Source organism: Rutidosis leptorrhynchoides, chromosome 2, assembly GCF_046630445.1.
Source record: "Rutidosis leptorrhynchoides isolate AG116_Rl617_1_P2 chromosome 2, CSIRO_AGI_Rlap_v1, whole genome shotgun sequence".
In the NCBI taxonomy this organism is placed as follows: domain Eukaryota; kingdom Viridiplantae; phylum Streptophyta; class Magnoliopsida; order Asterales; family Asteraceae; genus Rutidosis; species Rutidosis leptorrhynchoides.
The window spans coordinates 552,699,146-552,719,835 of record NC_092334.1 but is presented as its reverse complement, the minus strand read 5'-3'; the positions used below and the strand labels follow the sequence as shown (position 1 = coordinate 552,719,835).

The following is a 20,690-nucleotide window of genomic DNA, read 5'->3' as shown; positions in this document are numbered from 1 at the left end:
TAATCTGGCGCATTAATGTCTGGATGAGTAATTGCGTGACCTTGGCCAGTGCGTTTAGCTCTCATTCGGTCTTCCATACTTAAAGGTTCCAGATTCTCCATAATTGAATTTGTTGAATCGGAATCACTAGAGGATTCTGATTTAATGGTTCGTTCCTCAACAATCTCTGTTTGAATGATTGGTGGTTCCGGAGGAAAATTTAATGGTTCAGGATCTATGAATTGTCCCTGAATATTATCCGGATTCTCAATTGTGAGGTCGGGTTCAAAAAATGGATTATCGGAAATTTGAATTGGAGTACTTGGTCGACTGGATGATGATTCTAAAGGAAAATCAACGACGATAATATTTTCTAGATGTCTTGATCTAGTTACAGGTGGTGAACGTACAAAAGGTGGTGAACGTCTTGCTCGGTGCATTCACTGAATATCCTATTAGTTTTTAAAAGGAAAGAAAAAATTATATAAGTTATCCAATTAATAGACTTTTCTGATTTTCCCCACGTTTCGAATAGCCAAAAGATGCAGCAGAGGGGCAGAATTCGTTTGGTCTCAATATAATTGAGGACTGTTTGGCTCCAATAACCCGGTCCACGTACAAATCCAACTATTACTACGAACCAGAAAATTTTGATGTCTATCAATTTAACCACTTAAAATAAATTTTCGTAATTTTAAGAAGTATAGATAAGAAGTAGAAAAAATTCTAAGTCCTAAAAACTAGAATGACGAGAAATAAGAAAGAAAAAGAGCGCGTCGAAAAAGGTCGAAAAAGAAAAGATCGAAAAATAAAAGGCGTCGAAAAATAAGAAAGAAAAAAAAATGTCTATAAAACTTAAAAAAAACTCGACTAACCCAACCTTATTACTATCACTAACTTAAAATTATAATCGCAAATTGAGATTACTAATTGGAATGATAATTGATACATAGGTAAAAGGTGTCTAAAAATATTAAAGCTTACAGAAAAAACTATATCCCAAATGGCAATATCTCAAAAAGGGTATTAAAACTTAAAAAAAACGTCGCAGAATTCTAAAGCACTTAAATCTTAGTCTAAAGAAAAAGCACTTAAGGGATTTTACGGCAAAGCCTAAAAATCTAGAAATAAAAATAACTATGGCAAAAACTATGAATTAAAAATAAATACGAGCAAAAATTACAAAAGTTACGCTAAAACAATTAAAAAGGTATAAAATATAAAAATATACTAAAAGTTGTAAAAAGTACAATTTTTATAAAAATATTATTTTTATATTATTTAGTTTATAAAACTATTAATTTTATATTTTATAAAACTAATTAAACTTAAAAATACAAATTAAATAAATAACTAAATTAAATATTTAACTAATCTAACCTAATTAGGGTTTAAATATAATAATAATAATTATAAACCGTAATTATTGCAGTACTCAGTCAACTGTGGCGTGTCAGACGGGCTCATGCGATCGCATGAGTCCTAAGTTATCCAGCCATGCGATCGCATGGGCTAGGGTTTCGGGCCACAGAGTGGGCTGTAGTGACCCGAACTTTTCCATGTTTATATATATTAATTGAGATTGATATTTACATGATTAAATGTTTCCAACATGTTAAGCAATCAAACTTGTTAAAACTTGATTAATTGAAATATGTTTCATATAGACAATTGACCACCCAAGTTGACCGGTGATTCACGAACGTTAAAACTTGTAAAAACTATATGATGACATATATATGGATATATATATATATATATAGCTAACATGATACTATGATAAGTAAACATATCATTAAGTATATTAACAATGAACTACATATGTAAAAACAAGACTACTAACTTAATGATTTTTAAACGAGACATATATGTAACGATTATCGTTGTAAAGACATTTAATGTATATATATCATATTAAGAGATATTCATACATGATAATATCATGATAATATAATAATTTAAAATCTCATTTGATATTATAAACATTGGGTTAACAACATTTAACAAGATCGTTAACCTAAAGGTTTCAAAACAACACTTACATGTAACGACTAACGATGACTTAACGACTCAGTTAAAATGTATATACATGTAGTGTTTTAATATGTATTTATACACTTTTGAAAGACTTCAATACACTTATCAAAATACTTCTACTTAACAAAAATGCTTACAATTACATCCTCGTTCAGTTTCATCAAAAATTCTACTCGTATGCACCCGTATTCGTACTCGTACAATACACAGCTTTTAGATGTATGTACTATTGGTATATACACTCCAATGACCAGCTCTTAGCAGCCCATGTGAGTCACCTAATACATGTGGGAACCATCATTTGGCAACTAGCATGAAATATCTCATAAAATTACAAAAATATGAGTAATCATTCATGACTTATTTACATGAAAACAAAATTACATATCCTTTATATCTAATCCATACACTAACGACCAAAAACACCTACAAACACTTTCATTTTTCAATTTTATTCATCTAATTAATCTCTCTCAAGTTCTATCTTCAAGTTCTAAGTGTTCTTCATAAATTCCAAAAGTTCTAGTTTCATAAAATCAAGAATACTTCTAAGATTGCAAGTTTACTTTCAAGTTTTCTAAATCCATTCCAAGTAATCATCCAAGATCAAGAAACCTTTGTTACTTACAGTAGGTTATCTTTATAATACAAGGTAATAATCATATTCAAACTTTAATTCAATTTCTATAATTATAACAATCTTATTTCGAGTGAAAATCTTACTTGAACTGTTTTCGTGTCATGATTCTGCTTCAAGAACTTTCAAGCCATCCAAGGATCCTTTGAAGCTAGATCCATTTTTCTCATTTCTAGTAGGTTTATCCAAGGAACTTGAGGTAGTAATGATGTTCATAACATCATTCGATTCATACATATAAAGCTATCTTATTCGAAGGTTTAAACTTGTAATCACTAGAACATAGTTTAGTTAATTCTAAAATTGTTCGCAAATAAAAGTTAATCCTTCTAACTTGACTTTTAAAATCAACTAAACACATATTATATATCTATATGATATGCTAACTTAATGATTTAAAACCTGAAAACACGAAAAACACCGTAAAACCGGATTTACGCCGTCGTAGTAACACCGCGGGCTGTTTTGGGTTAGTTAATTAAAAACTATGATAAACTTTGATTTAAAAGTTGTTATTCTGAGAAAATGATTTTTATTATGAACATGAAACTATATCCAAAAATTATGGTTAAACTCAAAGTGGAAGTATGTTTTCTAATATGGTCATCTAGACGTCGTTCTTTCGACTGAAATGACTACCTTTACAAAAACGACTTGTAACTTATTTTTCTGACTATAAACCTATACTTTTTCTGTTTAGATTCATAAAATAGAGTTCAATATGAAACCATAGCAATTTGATTCACTCAAAACGGATTTAAAATGAAGAAGTTATGGGTAAAACAAGATTGGATAATTTTTCTCATTTTAGCTACGTGAAAATTGGTAACAAATCTATTCCAACCATAACTTAATCAACTTGTATTGTATATTATGTAATCTTGAGATACCATAGACACGTATACAATGTTTCGACCTATCATGTCGACACATCTATATATATTTCGGAACAACCATAGACACTCTATATGTGAATGTTGGAGTTAGCTATACAGGGTTGAGGTTGATTCCAAAATATATATAGTTTGAGCTGTGATCAATACTGAGATACGTATACACTGGGTCGTGGATTGATTCAAGATAATATTTATCGATTTATTTCTGTACATCTAACTGTGGACAACTAGTTGTAGGTTACTAACGAGGACAGCTGACTTAATAAACTTAAAACATCAAAATATATTAAAAGTGTTGTAAATATATTTTGAACATACTTTGATATATATGTATATATTGTTATAGGTTCGTGAATCAACCAGTGGCCAAGTCTTACTTCCCGACGAAGTAAAAATCTGTGAACGTGAGTTATAGTCCCACTTTTAAAATCTAATATTTTTGGGATGAGAATACATGCAGGTTTTATAAATGATTTACAAAATAGACACAAGTACATCAAACTACATTCTATGGTTGAATTATCGAAATCGAATATGCCCCTTTTTATTAAGTCTGGTAATCTAAGAATTAGGGAACAGACACCCTAATTGACGCGAATCCTAAAGATAGATCTATTGGGCCTAACAAACCCCATCCAAAGTACCGGATGCTTTAGTACTTCAAAATTTATATCATATCCGAAGGGTGTCCCGGAATGATGGGGATATTCTTATATATGCATCTTGTTAATGTCGGTTACTAGGTGTTCACCATATGAATGATTTTTATCTCTATGTATGGGATATGTATTGAAATATGAAATCTTGTGGTCTATTGTTACAATTTGATATATATAGGTTAAACCTATAACTCACCAACATTTTTGTTGACGTTTAAAGCATGTTTATTCTCAGGTGAATACTAAGAGCTTCCGCTGTTGCATACTAAAATAAGGACAAGATTTGGAGTCCATGTTTGTATGATATTGTGTAAAAACTGCATTCAAGAAACTGATTTCGATGTAACATATTTGTATTGTAAACCATTTTGTAATGGTCGTGTGTAAACAGGATATTTTAGATTATCATTATTTGATAATCTACGTAAAGCTTTTTAAACCTTTATTTATGAAATAAAGGTTATGGTTTGTTTTAAAAATGAATGCAGTCTTTGAAAAACGTCTCATATAGAGGTCAAAACCTCGCAACGAAATCAATTAATATGGAACGTTTTTAATCAATAAGAACGGGACATTTCAGTTGGTATCCGAGCGTTGGTCTTAGAGAACCAGAATTTTGCATTAGTGTGTCTTATCGAGTTTGTTAGGATGCATTAGTGAGTCTGGACTTCGACCGTGTTTACTTGAAAAATGATTGCTTAACAAATTTTGTTGGAAACTATATATTTTTAACATGTGAATATTATGTGATATATTAATCTCTTAACGCGTTTGATATTATGTGATAGATGTCTACCTCTAGAACAAGTCCCATTGACTCACCTAATAATAATGAAGAGTCAAATGTAAATTGGAATGATTCTTGGACTGATTCACAAGTTCCCGAAGAGGAACCGGAAGAAGAGTCGGAACCGGAAGAAGAATCGGAACCGGAAGAAGAATCGGAACCGAATGAAGAAATAGAACCGGTGGGGGAAATAATAAAACGGTTAAGTAAAAGAAAATCCTCAACCAACCGACCAAGGTTAATTATGGTCAATGGTGTTTCCGCCAAGGAAGCAAAATATTGGGAGGATTACCAATTCTCCGATGAATCGGATTCCGACGAGAATTCCGATGATGTTATAGAAATTACCCCAACTGAATTTAAAAAGGCAAAATAAAATAATAAGGGAAAGGGCATAAAAATAGAGAAATCTAATTCCAACCCCGATGAACTTTATATGTATCGTCAACCCCCGAAGTCCTTAAGTTGTAACAATGACCCGGGAACCTCTAAACCACCAGGTTTTTCTAAACCAATGTAGAAAACGACGGCTCGTATTAGGAGAACATCATATATCCCTAGAAACTTGGCAAAATGAACCAAAACCGAAGAAGAAGAAACAAGCGAGTCAGAATAAGATAGTTGTATTCGTGTGGTGTAATATATGTAATATAGTGTGTTTATGCTTTATGATATATGTAAAAATTGCTTGTATTAATAAGTATTTTTTTTTATGAATCTAACTCTTGTCTATTTTACAGTATAAAAACACAAAATGGATAGACAACCCAATATTTTAAGAGACCTACCCGAAGACATGATTGGTGAAATCTTGTCTAGAGTCGGTCAGAATTCTTCGGCACAACTATTTAAGGCGAGATCAGTTTGTAAGACATTCGAAGAGCGTTCCAAGAATGCCTTGGTTTATAAAAGGCTTTCGTTCAAAAGATGGGGGATATCACATTGGGAAATCCATAAGTTACGATGTGTTTACTTTGACGCATATATTGCGGGGAACCCAAATGCTATTTTACGCAATGGGTTAAGAAATTATTTTGACTCAATATATCCGAATATTGGACTTCGTGATTTAGAAAAAGCGGCTAACATGCAACATAAAGAAGCATGTTATGCTTACGGATTAGTAATGTTCGCTTCTCACCAAAGTGAGAACAAGAACATCGGGCTACAACTATTAAACAAAACGTTTCCACAAGTGACGGAGTCGGTAATTGGGGTAAGAAATGAGGTTTTTAGATTGTTACGGGACTGTTGGACATTACGTAACCCTCGTCCCTTTGACAACGTTACAACACGTTGTCTTATCAACGGCCATAACAGTTATGTTCCACAAGACCAAGGATGGGAAGTAGTCCTAGTAAAACCAGAATGCATGACTTGTTTCTGGACGTATGAATTACGTGTCTTTATTGCCTTTGCTGAACGACTTGTGTACTAGCTAGAATTATCTTCACAACCATCTTGTATCAAATTTATTGTGTGCTATATTTCATGCTATATGTAAAATAAGCGGTATTGTAAGTTTGTAAAATATTGTGTAAAAGTTTGAACGCGAAATATTATTATAATCAGTTTTTCATATAGAATTGTAGTAGTTGAATTGTATATTAGCTACTAAGTATGAACTTAACGGGTAGGTACTACCCGAATTTAAACTTATAAAACGCTAATATGAAGAAAAAGCTTTTATAAATGAGTTCATATTATGCTACGAAATACTATTAACTACTCTTAATATTCTGTATGATTAACTTGTTCCATTTGACTATTTTGAAGGAAATGGCACCAACTACTCGACACACTGTGAATATGAATGAAGAGGAATTCCATACTTTTCTAGCTTCAAACATAGCCGCAGTACAGGCTGCGCTACATACCAACAATAACCTTGGATCTAGCAGTACAGGAAATCGTGTAGGATGCACCTACAAAGAATTCACTGCCTGCAAACCTTTGGAATTTGATGGAACCGAAGGACCGATCGGATTGAAACGGTGGACCGAGAAGGTCGAATCGGTGTTTGCCATAAGTAAGTGTACTGAAGAGGACAAAGTGAAGTACGCTACGCATACCTTCACAGGTTCTGCGTTAACATGGTGGAATACCTATCTAGAGCAAGTGGGACAAGACGATGCGTACGCACTACCGTGGTCAGCATTCAAGCACTTGATGAACGAGAAGTACCGTCCCAGAACCGAGGTCAATAAGCTCAAGACAGAACTTAGAGGGTTACGAACCCAAGGATTTGATATTACCACGTACGAAAGACGATTCACAGAATTGTGCCTATTGTGTCCGGGAGCATTCAAAGATGAGGAAGAGAAGATCGACGCGTTTGTGAAAGGATTACCGGAAAGAATCCAAGAAGATATAAGTTCACACGAGCCCGCCTCCATACAACAGGCATGTAGAATGGCTCACAAACTAGTGAACCAGATTGAAGAAAGAATTAAAGAACAGACTGCTGAAGAGGCCAATGTGAAGCAAGTCAAAAGAAAGTGGGAGGAAAATGGTGATAAGAATCACCAATACAACAACAACAGCAATTACAACAATAATTGCAACAATTATCCCAACAATCGCAACATCAATCGCAACTACAACAAACGGCCCAACAATAACAACAACAACAACAACAACAACAACTACAACAATCATCCCAACAACAATAATAACCGCAACAACAACAACAATCAGAAGCAGCTATGCCAAAGGTGTGAAAAGTATCACTCGGGGTTCTGCACCAAATTTTGCAACAAGTGTAAAAGAAATGGTCATAGCGCGGCGAAGTGTGAGGTCTACGGACCAGGGGTTAATAGAACGAAAGGACCAAATGGTGTCGGAACGAGTAATGGCAGAGCAAGTAGTGTCGGAGCAAGTTATGCCAATGTAGTTTTTTATAAATGTGGAAAACCGGGCCACATTATTAGAAATTGCCCGAACCAGGAGAACACGAATGGACAAGGCCGCGGAAGAGTTTTCAATATTAATGCGGCAGAGGCACAGGAAGACCCGGAGCTTGTTACGGGTACGTTTCTTATTGACAATAAATCTGCTTACGTTTTATTTGATTCGGGTGCGGATAGAAGCTATATGAGTAGAGATTTTTGTGCTAAATTAAGTTGTCCATTGACGCCTTTGGATAGTAAATTTTTACTCGAATTAGCAAATGGTAAATTAATTTTAGCAGATAATATATGTCGGAATCGAGAAATTAAACTGGTTAGCGAAACATTTAAGATTGATTTGATACCAGTAGAGTTAGGGAGTTTTGATGTGATAATCGGTATGGACTGGTTGAAAGAAGTGAAAGCAGAGATCGTTTGTTACAAAAATGCAATTCGCATTATACGAGAAAAAGGAAAACCCTTAATGGTGTACGGAGAAAAGGGCAACACGAAGCTACATCTTATTAGTAATTTGAAGGCACAAAAACTAATAAGAAAAGGTTGCTATGCTGTTCTAGCACACGTCGAGAAAGTACAAACTGACGAAAAGAGCATCAATGATGTTCCCATTGCAAAAGAATTTCCAGATGTATTTCCGAAAGAATTACCGGGATTACCCCCACATCGATCCGTTGAATTTCAAATAGATCTTGTACCAGGAGCTACACCAATAGCTCGTGCTCCTTACAGACTCGTACCCAGCGAGATTAAAGAACTGCAAAGTCAATTACAAGAACTTTTAGAGCGTGGTTTCATTCGACCAAGCACATCACCGTGGGGAGCTCCTGTTTTGTTTGTCAAGAAGAAAGATGGTACATTCAGGTTGTGTATCGACTACCGAGAGTTGAACAAACTTACCATCAAGAACCGCTACCCACTACCGAGAATCGACGACTTATTTGATCAACTACAAGGCTCGTCTGTTTATTCAAAGATTGACTTACGTTCCGGGTATCATCAAATGCGGGTGAAAGAAGATGATATTCCAAAGACTGCTTTCAGAACACGTTACGGTCATTACGAGTTTATGGTCATGCCGTTTGGTTTAACTAATGCACCAGCTGTGTTCATGGACCTTATGAACCGAGTGTGTGGACCATACCTTGACAAGTTTGTCATTGTTTTCATTGATGACATCCTTATTTACTCAAAGAATGACCAAGAACACGGTGAACATTTGAGAAAGGTGTTAGAAGTATTGAGGAAGGAAGAATTGTACGCTAAGTTTTCAAAGTGTGCATTTTGGTTGGAAGAAGTTCAATTCCTCGGTCACATAGTGAACAAAGAAGATATTAAGGTGGATCCGGCAAAGATAGAAACTGTTGAAAAGTGGGAAACCCCAAAAACTCCGAAACACATACGCCAGTTTTTAGGACTAGCTGGTTACTACAGAAGGTTCATCCAAGACTTTTCCAGAATAGCAAAACCCTTGACCGCATTAACGCATAAAGGGAAGAAATTTGAATGGAATGATGAACAAGAGAAAGCGTTTCAGTTATTGAAGAAAAAGCTAACTACGGCACCTATATTGTCATTGCCTGAAGGGAATGATGATTTTGTGATTTATTGTGACGCATCAAAGCAAGGTCTCGGTTGTGTATTAATGCAACGAACGAAGGTGATTGCTTATGCGTCTAGACAATTGAAGATTCACGAACAAAATTATACGACGCATGATTTGGAATTAGGCGCGGTTGTTTTTGCATTAAAGACTTGGAGATACTACTTATATGGGGTCAAAAGTATTATATATACTGACCACAAAAGTCTTCAACACATATTTAATCAGAAACAACTGAATATGAGGCAGCGTAGGTGGATTGAATTATTGAATGATTACGACTTTGAGATTCGTTACCACCCGGGGAAGGCAAATGTGGTAGCCGATGCCTTGAGCAGGAAGGACAGAGAACCCATTCGAGTAAAATCTATGAATATAATGATTCATAATAACCTTACTACTCAAATAAAGGAGGCGCAACAAGGAGTTTTAAAAAAGGGAAATTTAAAGGATGAAATACCCAAAGGATCGAAGAAGCATCTTAATATTCGGGAAGACGAAACCCGGTATAGGGCTGAAAGGATTTGGGTACCAAAATTTGGAGATATGAGAGTAATGGTACTTAGAGAAGCTCATAAAACCAGATACTCAATACGTAGGAGAATGTTTGATGTGTTCTAAGGTCAAAGCTGAGCATCAGAAACCATCAGGTCTACTTCAACAACCCGAAATCCCGGAATGGAAATGGGAAAACATTACCATGGATTTCATCACTAAATTGCCAAGGACTTCAAGTGGTTTTGATACTATTTGGGTAATAGTTGATCGTCTCACCAAATCAGCACACTTCCTGCCAATAAGAGAAGATGACAAGATGGAGAAGTTAGCACGACTGTATTTGAAGGAAGTCGTCTCCAGACATGGAATACCAATCTCTATTATCTGTGATAGGGATGGCAGATTTATTTCAAGATTCTGGCAGACATTACAGCAAGCATTAGGAACTCGTCTAGACATGAGTACTGCCTATCATCCACAAACTGATGGGCAGAGCGAAAGGATGATACAAATGCTTGAAGACATGCTACGAGCATGTGTTATTGATTTCGAAAACAGTTGGGATCGACATCTACCATTAGCAGAATTTTCCTACAACAACAGCTACCATTCAAGCATTGAGATGGCGCCGTTTGAAGCACTTTATGGTAGAAAGTGCAGGTCTCCGATTTGTTGGAGTGAAGTGGGGGATAGACAGATTACGGGTCCGGAGATTATACAAGAAACTACCGAGAAGATCATCCAAATTCAACAACGGTTGAAAACTGCCCAAAGTCGACAAAAGAGCTACGCTGACATTAAAAGAAAAGATATAGAATTTGAAATTGGAGAGATGGTCATGCTTAAAGTTGCACCTTGGAAAGGCGTTGTTCGATTTGGTAAACGAGGGAAATTAAATCCAAGGTATATTGGACCATTCAAGATTATTGATCGTGTCGGACCAGTAGCTTACCGACTTGAGTTACCTCAACAACTCGCGGCTGTACATAACACTTTCCACGTCTCGAATTTGAAGAAATGTTTTGCTAAAGAAGATCTCACTATTCTGTTAGATGAAATCCAAATCAACGAAAAACTTCAATTCATCGAAGAACCCGTCGAAATAATGGATCGTGAGGTTAAAAGACTTAAGCAAAACAAGATACCAATTGTTAAGGTTCAATGGAATGCTCGTAGAGGACCCGAGTTCACCTGGGAGTTTGAAGATCAGATGAAGAAGAAATACCCGCATCTATTTCCAGAAGATTCGTCAACACCTTCAACAGCTTAAAATTTCAGGACGAAATTTATTTAACGGGTAGGTACTGTAGTGACCCGAACTTTTCCATGTTTATATATATATTAATTGAGATTGATATTTACATGATTAAATGTTTCCAACATGTTAAGCAATCAAACTTGTTAAGACTTGATTAATTGAAATATGTTTCATATAGACAATTGACCACCCAAGTTGACCGGTGATTCACGAACGTTAAAACTTGTAAAAACTATATGATGACATATATATGGATATATATATAGTTAACATGATATTATGATAAGTAAACATATCATTAAGTATATTAACAATGAACTACATATGTAAAAACAAGACTACTAACTTAATGATTTTTAAACGAGACATATATGTAACGATTATCGTTGTAAAGACATTTAATGTATATATATCATATTAAGAGATATTCATACATGATAATATCATGATAATATAATAATTTAAAATCTCATCTGATATTATAAACATTGGGTTAACAACATTTAACAAGATCGTTAACCTAAAGGTTTCAAAACAACACTTACATGTAACGACTAACGATGACTTAACGACTCAGTTAAAATGTATATACATGTAGTGTTTTAATATGTATTTATAAACTTTTGAAAGACTTCAATACACTTATCAAAATACTTCTACTTAACAAAAATGATTACAATTACATCCTCGTTCAGTTTCATCAAAAATTCTACTCGTATGCACCCGTATTCGTACTCGTACAATACACAGCTTTTAGATGTATGTACTATTGGTATATACACTCCAATGATCAGCTCTTAGCAGCCCATGTGAGTCACCTAACACATATGGGAACCATCATTTGGCAACTAGCATGAAATATCTCATAAAATTACAAAAATATGAGTAATCATTCATGACTTATTTACATGAAAACAAAATTACATATCCTTTATATCTAATCCATACACCAACGACCAAAAACACATACAAACACTTTAATTCTTCAATTTTCTTCATCTAATTAATCTCTCTCAAGTTCTATCTTCAAGTTCTAAGTGTTCTTCATAAATTCCAAAAGTTCTAGTTTCATAAAATCAAGAATACTTCCAAGATTGCAAGTTTACTTTCAAGTTTTCTAAATCCATTCCAAGTAATCATCCAAGATCAAGAAAAGTTTGTTACTTACAGTAGGTTATCTTTATAATACAAGGTAATAATCATATTCAAACTTTAATTCAATTTCTATAATTATAACAATCTTATTTCGAGTGAAAATCTTACTTGAACTGTTTTCGTGTCATGATTATGCTTCAAGAACTTTCAAGCCATCCAAGGATCCTTTGAAGCTAGATCCATTTTTCTCATTTCCAGTAGGTTTATCCAAGGAACTTAAGGTAGTAATGATGTTCATAACATCATTCGATTCATACATATAAAGCTATCTTATTCGAAGGTTTAAACTTGTAATCACTAGAACATAGTTTAGTTAATTTTAAACTTGTTCGCAAATAAAAGTTAATCCTTCTAACTTGACTTTTAAAATCAACTAAACACATGTTATATATCTATATGATATGCTAACTTAATGATTTAAAACCTGGAAACACGAAAAACACCGTAAAACCGGATTTACGCCGTCGTAGTAACACCGCGGGCTGTTTTGGGTTAGTTAATTAAAAACTATGATAAACTTTGATTTAAAAGTTGTTATTCTGAGAAAATGATTTTTATTATGAACATGAAACTATATCCAAAAATTATGGTTAAACTCAAAGTGGAAGTATGTTTTCTAAAATGGTCATCTAGACGTCGTTCTTTCGACTGAAATGACTACCTTTACGAAAATGACTTGTAACTTATTTTTCTGACTATAAACCTATACTTTTTCTGTTTAGATTCATAAAATAGAGTTCAATATGAAACCATAGCAATTTGATTCACTCAAAACGGATTTAAAATGAAGAAGTTATGGGTAAAACAAGATTGGATAATTTTTCTCATTTTAGCTACGTGAAAATTGGTAACAAATCTATTCCAACCATAACTTAATCAACTTGTATTGTATATTATGTAATCTTGAGATACCATAGACACGTATACAATGTTTCGACCTATCATGTCGATACATCTATATATATTTCGGAACAACCATAGACACTCTATATGTGAATGTTGGAGTTAGCTATACAGGGTTGAGGTTGATTCCAAAATATATATAGTTTGAGTTGTGATCAATACTGAGATACGTATACACTGGGTCGTGGATTGATTCAAGATAATATTTATCGATTTATTTCTGTACATCTAACTGTGGAAAACTAGTTGTAGGTTACTAACGAGGACAGCTGACTTAATAAACTTAAAACATCAAAATATATTAAAAGTGTTGTAAATATATTTTGAACATACTTTGATATATATGTATATATTGTTATAGGTTCGTGAATCAACCAGTGGCCAAGTCTTACTTCCCGACGAAGTAAAAATCTGTGAACGTGAGTTATAGTCCCACTTTTAAAATCTAATATTTTTAGGATGAGAATACATGCAGGTTTTATAAATGATTTACAAAATAGACACAAGTACGTGAAACTACATTCTATGGTTGAATTATCGAAATCGAATATGCCCCTTTTTATTAAGTCTGGTAATCTAAGAATTAGGGAACAGACACCCTAATTGACGCGAATCCTAAAGATAGATCTATTGGGCCTAACAAACCCCATCCAAAGTACCGGATGCTTTAGTACTTCGAAATTTATATCATATCCGAAGGGTGTCCCGGAATGATGGGGATATTCTTATATATGCATCTTGTTAATGTCGGTTACCAGGTGTTCACCATATGAATGATTTTTATCTCTATATATGGGATATGTATTGAAATATGAAATCTTGTGGTCTATTGTTACAATTTGATATATATAGGTTAAACCTATAACTCACCAACATTTTTGTTGACGTTTAAAGCATGTTTATTCTCAGGTGAATACTAAGAGCTTCCGCTGTTGCATACTAAAATAAGGACAAGATTTGGAGTCCATGTTTGTATGATATTGTGTAAAAACTGCATTCAAGAAACTGATTTCGATGTAACATATTTGTATTGTAAACCATTTTGTAATGGTCGTGTGTAAACAGGATATTTTAGATTATCATTATTTGATAATCTACGTAAAGCTTTTTAAACCTTTATTTATGAAATAAAGGTTATGGTTTGTTTTAAAAATGAATGCAGTCTTTGAAAAACGTCTCATATAGAGGTCAAAACCTCGCAACGAAATCAATTAATATGGAACGTTTTTAATCAATAAGAACGGGACATTTCATGGGCTGCTACAGTACCGGACTCGAGTGTTTTTTTTTTTTTTTGCTGTGTTGAATTTTCTGTTTTATATATTTATGTAATATATTTATATAAATTAAATAAAACTTATATTTTTATAAAATAAAGATAAATAAACTTTTATAGAACTTAAATATTTAACAAACTCTTAAAAATATTTATATTTTTGTTTTCTTTTTATATTTTCGAATATATTAAAACGTATTTTTACAAAAGCGTAATTTTTTTTTATATTAGCGTTGCGCTTCCGGCTTTTAAGCTAGATGGATCCCCGGCAGCGGCGCCAAAAATACTTGATGTTATGCGAGGTGTATATAAAATAGCTTAAATTTTACTAGGAAATACTATTAAATACGATACAATTTTACACAAGATATTTATTTATTTATAGAATGGATATACTTAAACCTTGCTACAACACTTATAGGCAGTGTATCCTAATCGTACAGTAGTGTAGTTTTTAATAAGTCCGGTTCGTTCCACAGGGAAAATCTTTTAATCAAAGCTTAACGCTATATTAGTTTAATTTATAAAAATACGAATATATATATAAGTAATATTATTATTTTAAAGGGGGGTTTTTACCGTTTAATGACCGGTTTGTCGATTTTAAAACTTTAGTCGCAGTTAAAACAAAATGTAAAATATTAAATAAATAAAAGACTTAATTTAAAGCGTAAAGTAAATAACGATAATGAAATTGCGATAAATAAAAGTGCGATAAAATAAACTTGCGATAATTAAAAAGTACGATAATTAAAATTGCAATTAAATATAATAACAATAAATAAAAGTGCGATAATTAGAAGTGCAATTAAATATAAAATAAAGGAAATAAAATATGAAATAAAAGAATTATGCTTATTTAAACTTTCCGTAATCATGATGTTTGACGTGTTGATTTTAGTTTTATGCCCATGGGTTAATTGTCCTTTGTCCTGGATTATTTAATATGTCCGTCTGGTTTTTGTCCATAACAGTCCATCAGTCATAAATATAAAGTGCGAGTGTCCTCGTCAAATTATCCTTATACCCGAAGTTTAAATATTCCAACTAATTGGGGACTTAAACTGTAACAAGATTTTAATACTTTGTTTAATAATTACACCAGGATGTCGACTGAGTGTAACCCAAGGTTTTAATACTTTGTTATCAATTATGCCAAGTGTCCTTGTACATAATTTCACCCCTGTTTTAATAATTCTAGTGGCTATTAATCCATTCCCGTGTCCGGTTAAATGAACGATTATTCGTACATATAAATACCCCGCCCATCGTGTCCGATCGAGTGTATATGGTTATTTATAGGGACGTCCAATTGTAAATCTTTATATTAACATTAACAAACTATCATTTAGTTAAACAAATATAAAGCCCATTAATAGCCCATAGACTAATTTCCACAAGTGTCGTTCTTTTGTCCAAACCCCAATTATGGTACAAAGCCCAATTACCCAATTTTAATATTTTTAGCCCAACATCATGAGTACTTCGGATTAAATAAGCATAATAATAACTTAGCTACGAGACATTAAATTAAAAAGGTTGAACATAACTTACAATGATTAAAAATAGCGTAGCGTTACACGGACAGAATTTCGACTTACACCCTTATAACATTCGCTAACATACCCTTATTATTAGAATTAAAATTAAAATTAAAATATAAATATAAATATAAATATATACTACGTATATAGATAGAGAGATTGATATTATGGATGGAAAAATGGTGCACCAAAGCTCGATTTTTATAGGCCTGTGATCTGGAAAAGGGGCTCATGCGATCGCATGGATTTATGCCTTCCAGGCCATGCGATCGCATGGCCAGCTGGGGAGAGCCACTTTTGGTTATTTTCTTCTGCCGACGTTTATTTAAATATAATATAATATAATATATATATATATATATATATATATATATATATATATATATATATATTAATTTTAAGAATTAATTATATATTATATTATATTCATATGCATAGTTGACTTGTAATTTTTAGTCCGTTGCGTCGAGCGTTGAGAGTTGACTCTGGTCCCAGTTCCGGATTTTCGAACGTCCTTGCGTACAATTTAATATCTTGTACTTTTCGTTTTGAATCTTGTACTCTTGTAATTTTGAGACGTTTCTTATCAACAATTGGAACCTCATTGATTGTATTTTGTACTTTTGAGCTTTTTGGTCGTTTGCGTCTTCAATTCGTCGAATCTGTCTTTTGTCTTCACCTTTTATTATTTAAACGAATATCACTTGTAAATAGGACAATTGCAACTAAAAGCTTGTCTTTCTTGAGGAATAATGCTATGAAATATATGTTCGTTTTTAGCATTATCACATACCCTAGAGTATATTGTGATGTTGATGAGGGTTTAAAGTTCGTTGTTGACGATACCTCATACTTATGGAATTAAAGTTCGATGTTGACGATGCCATACGATTATTGTAGTGACGTTGATGAGGGTTTAAAGTTCGTTGTTGACGATACCTCATATGTGGGTTTAAAGTTCGGTGTTGACGATACCACATTAAAATAGGTGAATGGGATTTAAGTTCGATGTTGACGATACCATTCGTTGGGCTAGCCTTGAGATCTTGAGTACTACGGATGTTGTGAACATCATCGTTATACTTGTGTTTTATCATATTGTATTGTTGTGATATAAGCTATTGTTATACTAGCCTTGTTATCGTGATACTTAGCGTTATACATGTGAAGGGTATGCTAATTAGGTAACTAGTATGTATGCAGATTTGGTAAGTGTTTGCAAGTAAGTAGGTTATATATATGTATGTATAATTGTTGCACTCACTAAGCCTTGCTTACCCTCTCGTTGTTTACCATTTTATAGGTTCCGGCTTGGACAAGGGTAAGGGCATACGTTTGGACTAGTGGTCTCCCGCTTATGTTGTCGGGGGTGCTTTTGGTGTTAGCTTTTGAAGTTGGCCTAACGTTTTGGGTAGTTTAGCCCCAAACCATGCCCGAGGTCGTTTGGATTATAAACTATCATTGTAGTGGGTCAAACTTGTATAAAACTTAATTAATGGCCTTCGTGCTTTTTTGTAAACGTTTAAGTTGATGTACGTTTAAATGGAACTTGTGGAATGATTTACATATTTAATTGGTGCGTAAATGTGTACTATAATAAAAAAAAATTATCGTATGGAATACGGGTTGGGTTGTTTCAGATAAATAGATTACATTGTATTTAGAACATTAAATGTCTTTAATTGATATGATATGTAATGAAGACTCCAAGCATAGCAAGCAATCATCATCAAAGCAGCAGATATACAGCGGAAGCAATATTTAAGTACCTGAGAATAAACATGCTTAAAAAGTCAACACGAGGTTGAGTGAGTTCATAGGTTTATCATAAATCAATAGTTCAGTATAGCATTAGACCACAAGATTTCAGTTTAAAGTTGATTGATACCCATCATATCAATCTAAAAAGAGTTGTTGTAGTTTGTAATATCGCGACTAAACAGAATTTTACCCCGAGACACCTTGAACAGTCAGTGTCAGTTTGAATCATTATTATGTAACCAAAGACCAGAGGTCAAATGATTAGAGACGTTACTCTCAATAGCGGTATTCATAATAACTAAGTTTGCGTTCACCAAGCAATTAACGATATTACGGCAGGGATTTAGCATGACAAAGCACGTATTCAGCATAAAAGTTTGAGTACTTGTGTCTAACATGTAAAACAGTTATAAAAGTTGTGCATGTATTCTCAGCCCAAAAATATAGATAAAAAGGAAGCTATGAAAACTCACGATACGATATGATAGTTTGTAGTAATTATGCGTATGATGGCACTGAACAAGTGTAGGGTTGTCCTTGGATTCACGAACCTATATCAAGTATATTTATTAACACATATAATCAAAATCGAACGAACATATATTTTATTGTTAGTGATATAGCTTTTGTATTTTATTATTTAATTAAAGGTATTTATTTTGTATATTTAAAAATACATAAGAAATTTTATATAGTTAAGTTATGTATTTTAAATATATTTTTTATGTATATTATTTGTTTATTAAAACAGTAGTTATAATAATACTAAGATAATATTAGTAAAAATAATAATAATGATAGTATAAATTTTAATATTAATGATTTTAATATTAATGATAGTTTTATTAATAACTCCTATAATTTTAATTCTAATAATAATACTTGTAGTTTTTAAATGAAAAATTTAATAACAATGATAATGAAAATAATCATTTTGATAATAATACTTCACACTTAATAATAATAATAATAATTATAAAAATCTTATTACTAATGATAATTTTAATAACAATACTAAAAAAAAAATATTAATACTAAGATTAATGAAAATAATAATAACTTTTATTATTTTCATAATAATAATAATAATAATAATAATAATAATAATAATAATAATAATAATAATAATAATAATAATAATAATAAAAATAGTAATAATAATAAAAATAAAAATAATAATTAATAATAATAAAAATAAAAATAGAGTTGGAACTACCTTAGAAGCCTTTCTAAAAATAATATGCCAAAGACGGGACTCGAACCCGTGACCTCTCATTAACCCGAACACCCCTCAAACCACTTGACCATGTCTGTTTTTCTGTTTTAATTTATAACCGGTTTTATTTAAACCCAATTATCCTGTGTTACTCTTCTTCTTTCTCACTTTGAAAGTCGACCAGGAAAAATCAGAGTTCGATTCCTTCTAATCAACAATTTATTAAAGACTCTATGATTTCAAACAACAACCTCAATGTGAAAATAGATTATGTACAGAAAAAAAAAATGGAACTGAAACAGAAAAATAGTCGATGTATAACTCAAACATCAATTTCATTTTTCAAAATGTTTTAGATCATACTTTCTTCACGAAAAAGGTTTTAAATCGCTCGTATAAACTTTCTCAATCGTTAATTTTAATGAAAACATCGAAACGACTTCGAATTTCTTGATGAACACATCCTTTGACTTTTTTTAAAATAAAGTTTGACTCCAAAATTAAGATTCGTTATGAGGAATTGGGATATGAAATTTTGAAGGAAGTTTGACTGGATGAATCCTAACACAACTACATTTATACATTTTGATATGGAATTCGAATTTGATTTATGGCAGGACTATACAAGAACAGAGGTCGACGAGGACAAATATATATATTTTTGTTTTGATTTCTCCTTTGCAGCAATCTACTACCATATATATAAATGATAATGATAATGTTATTCGACTGGAACATGACTGGAACTCCATATTACAGAATTATATTAATTTTTTTATAATGTAAAATATGGGTGTCGACTCCTAATTCCATCAGACAGAAATATATAAAATAAAATAAAACAGATAAAATAAATAAAAAAAATTGGAAAGCAGATGTCAATGGATACGATCAGAAAAGGGAACAAAAATATACAGATCGTGATAGATAAAAAAAATTAAAAAAAACAGATAATGATATATCTAAATTAGGTATCTGTCTCTTTTCCTTTTTATTTAATTAATAATTATATTAATAATAATAATAATAATAATATTAATAATAATACTAATTATATTAATAATGATTTTTAATAATAATAATAATGATAATAAAAATGATAATAATAGTATTATTAATGATAATGATAAAAGATTGTATTATTTTTATAATAATAATAATAATATTGATATTAATGATAATGATATTTTATTATATTAATGTTCATGTTAAGTATTAACAATAATACTAATAATAATGTTAATGATATATTATGTTAATGATATTACTAACCATCATAATAGATGATAAATAATGATAATAATAATTTTGATAATAATAATAACAATATTAATAATAGTATTGTTTTTGACAATACTGATAATGATAATTGTAAATGATAATGATAATATTGTTAAATATAATAATAAAAGTAATAATATAACAACAATATTATCTTGTATAAAGTTTTACATTTTTAATTATAACAATTAAGTCGTATTATATTTCAAGTTTATATATTCATTTAAAATTATTTGTTCGTGAATCGTCGGAATTGGTCAAAGATAATTGAAACATCTCAAAAATTTGTTTAAA

General features: G+C 32.0%; 1 protein-coding gene across 1 annotated transcript in view; it reads right to left on the bottom strand.

Moving 5' to 3' along the window:
- Positions 1-20,690, bottom strand: part of LOC139889691 (large ribosomal subunit protein uL4-like) — a 116,861-nt gene that overhangs the window by 94,446 nt on the left and 1,725 nt on the right. The window lies entirely within an intron of this gene.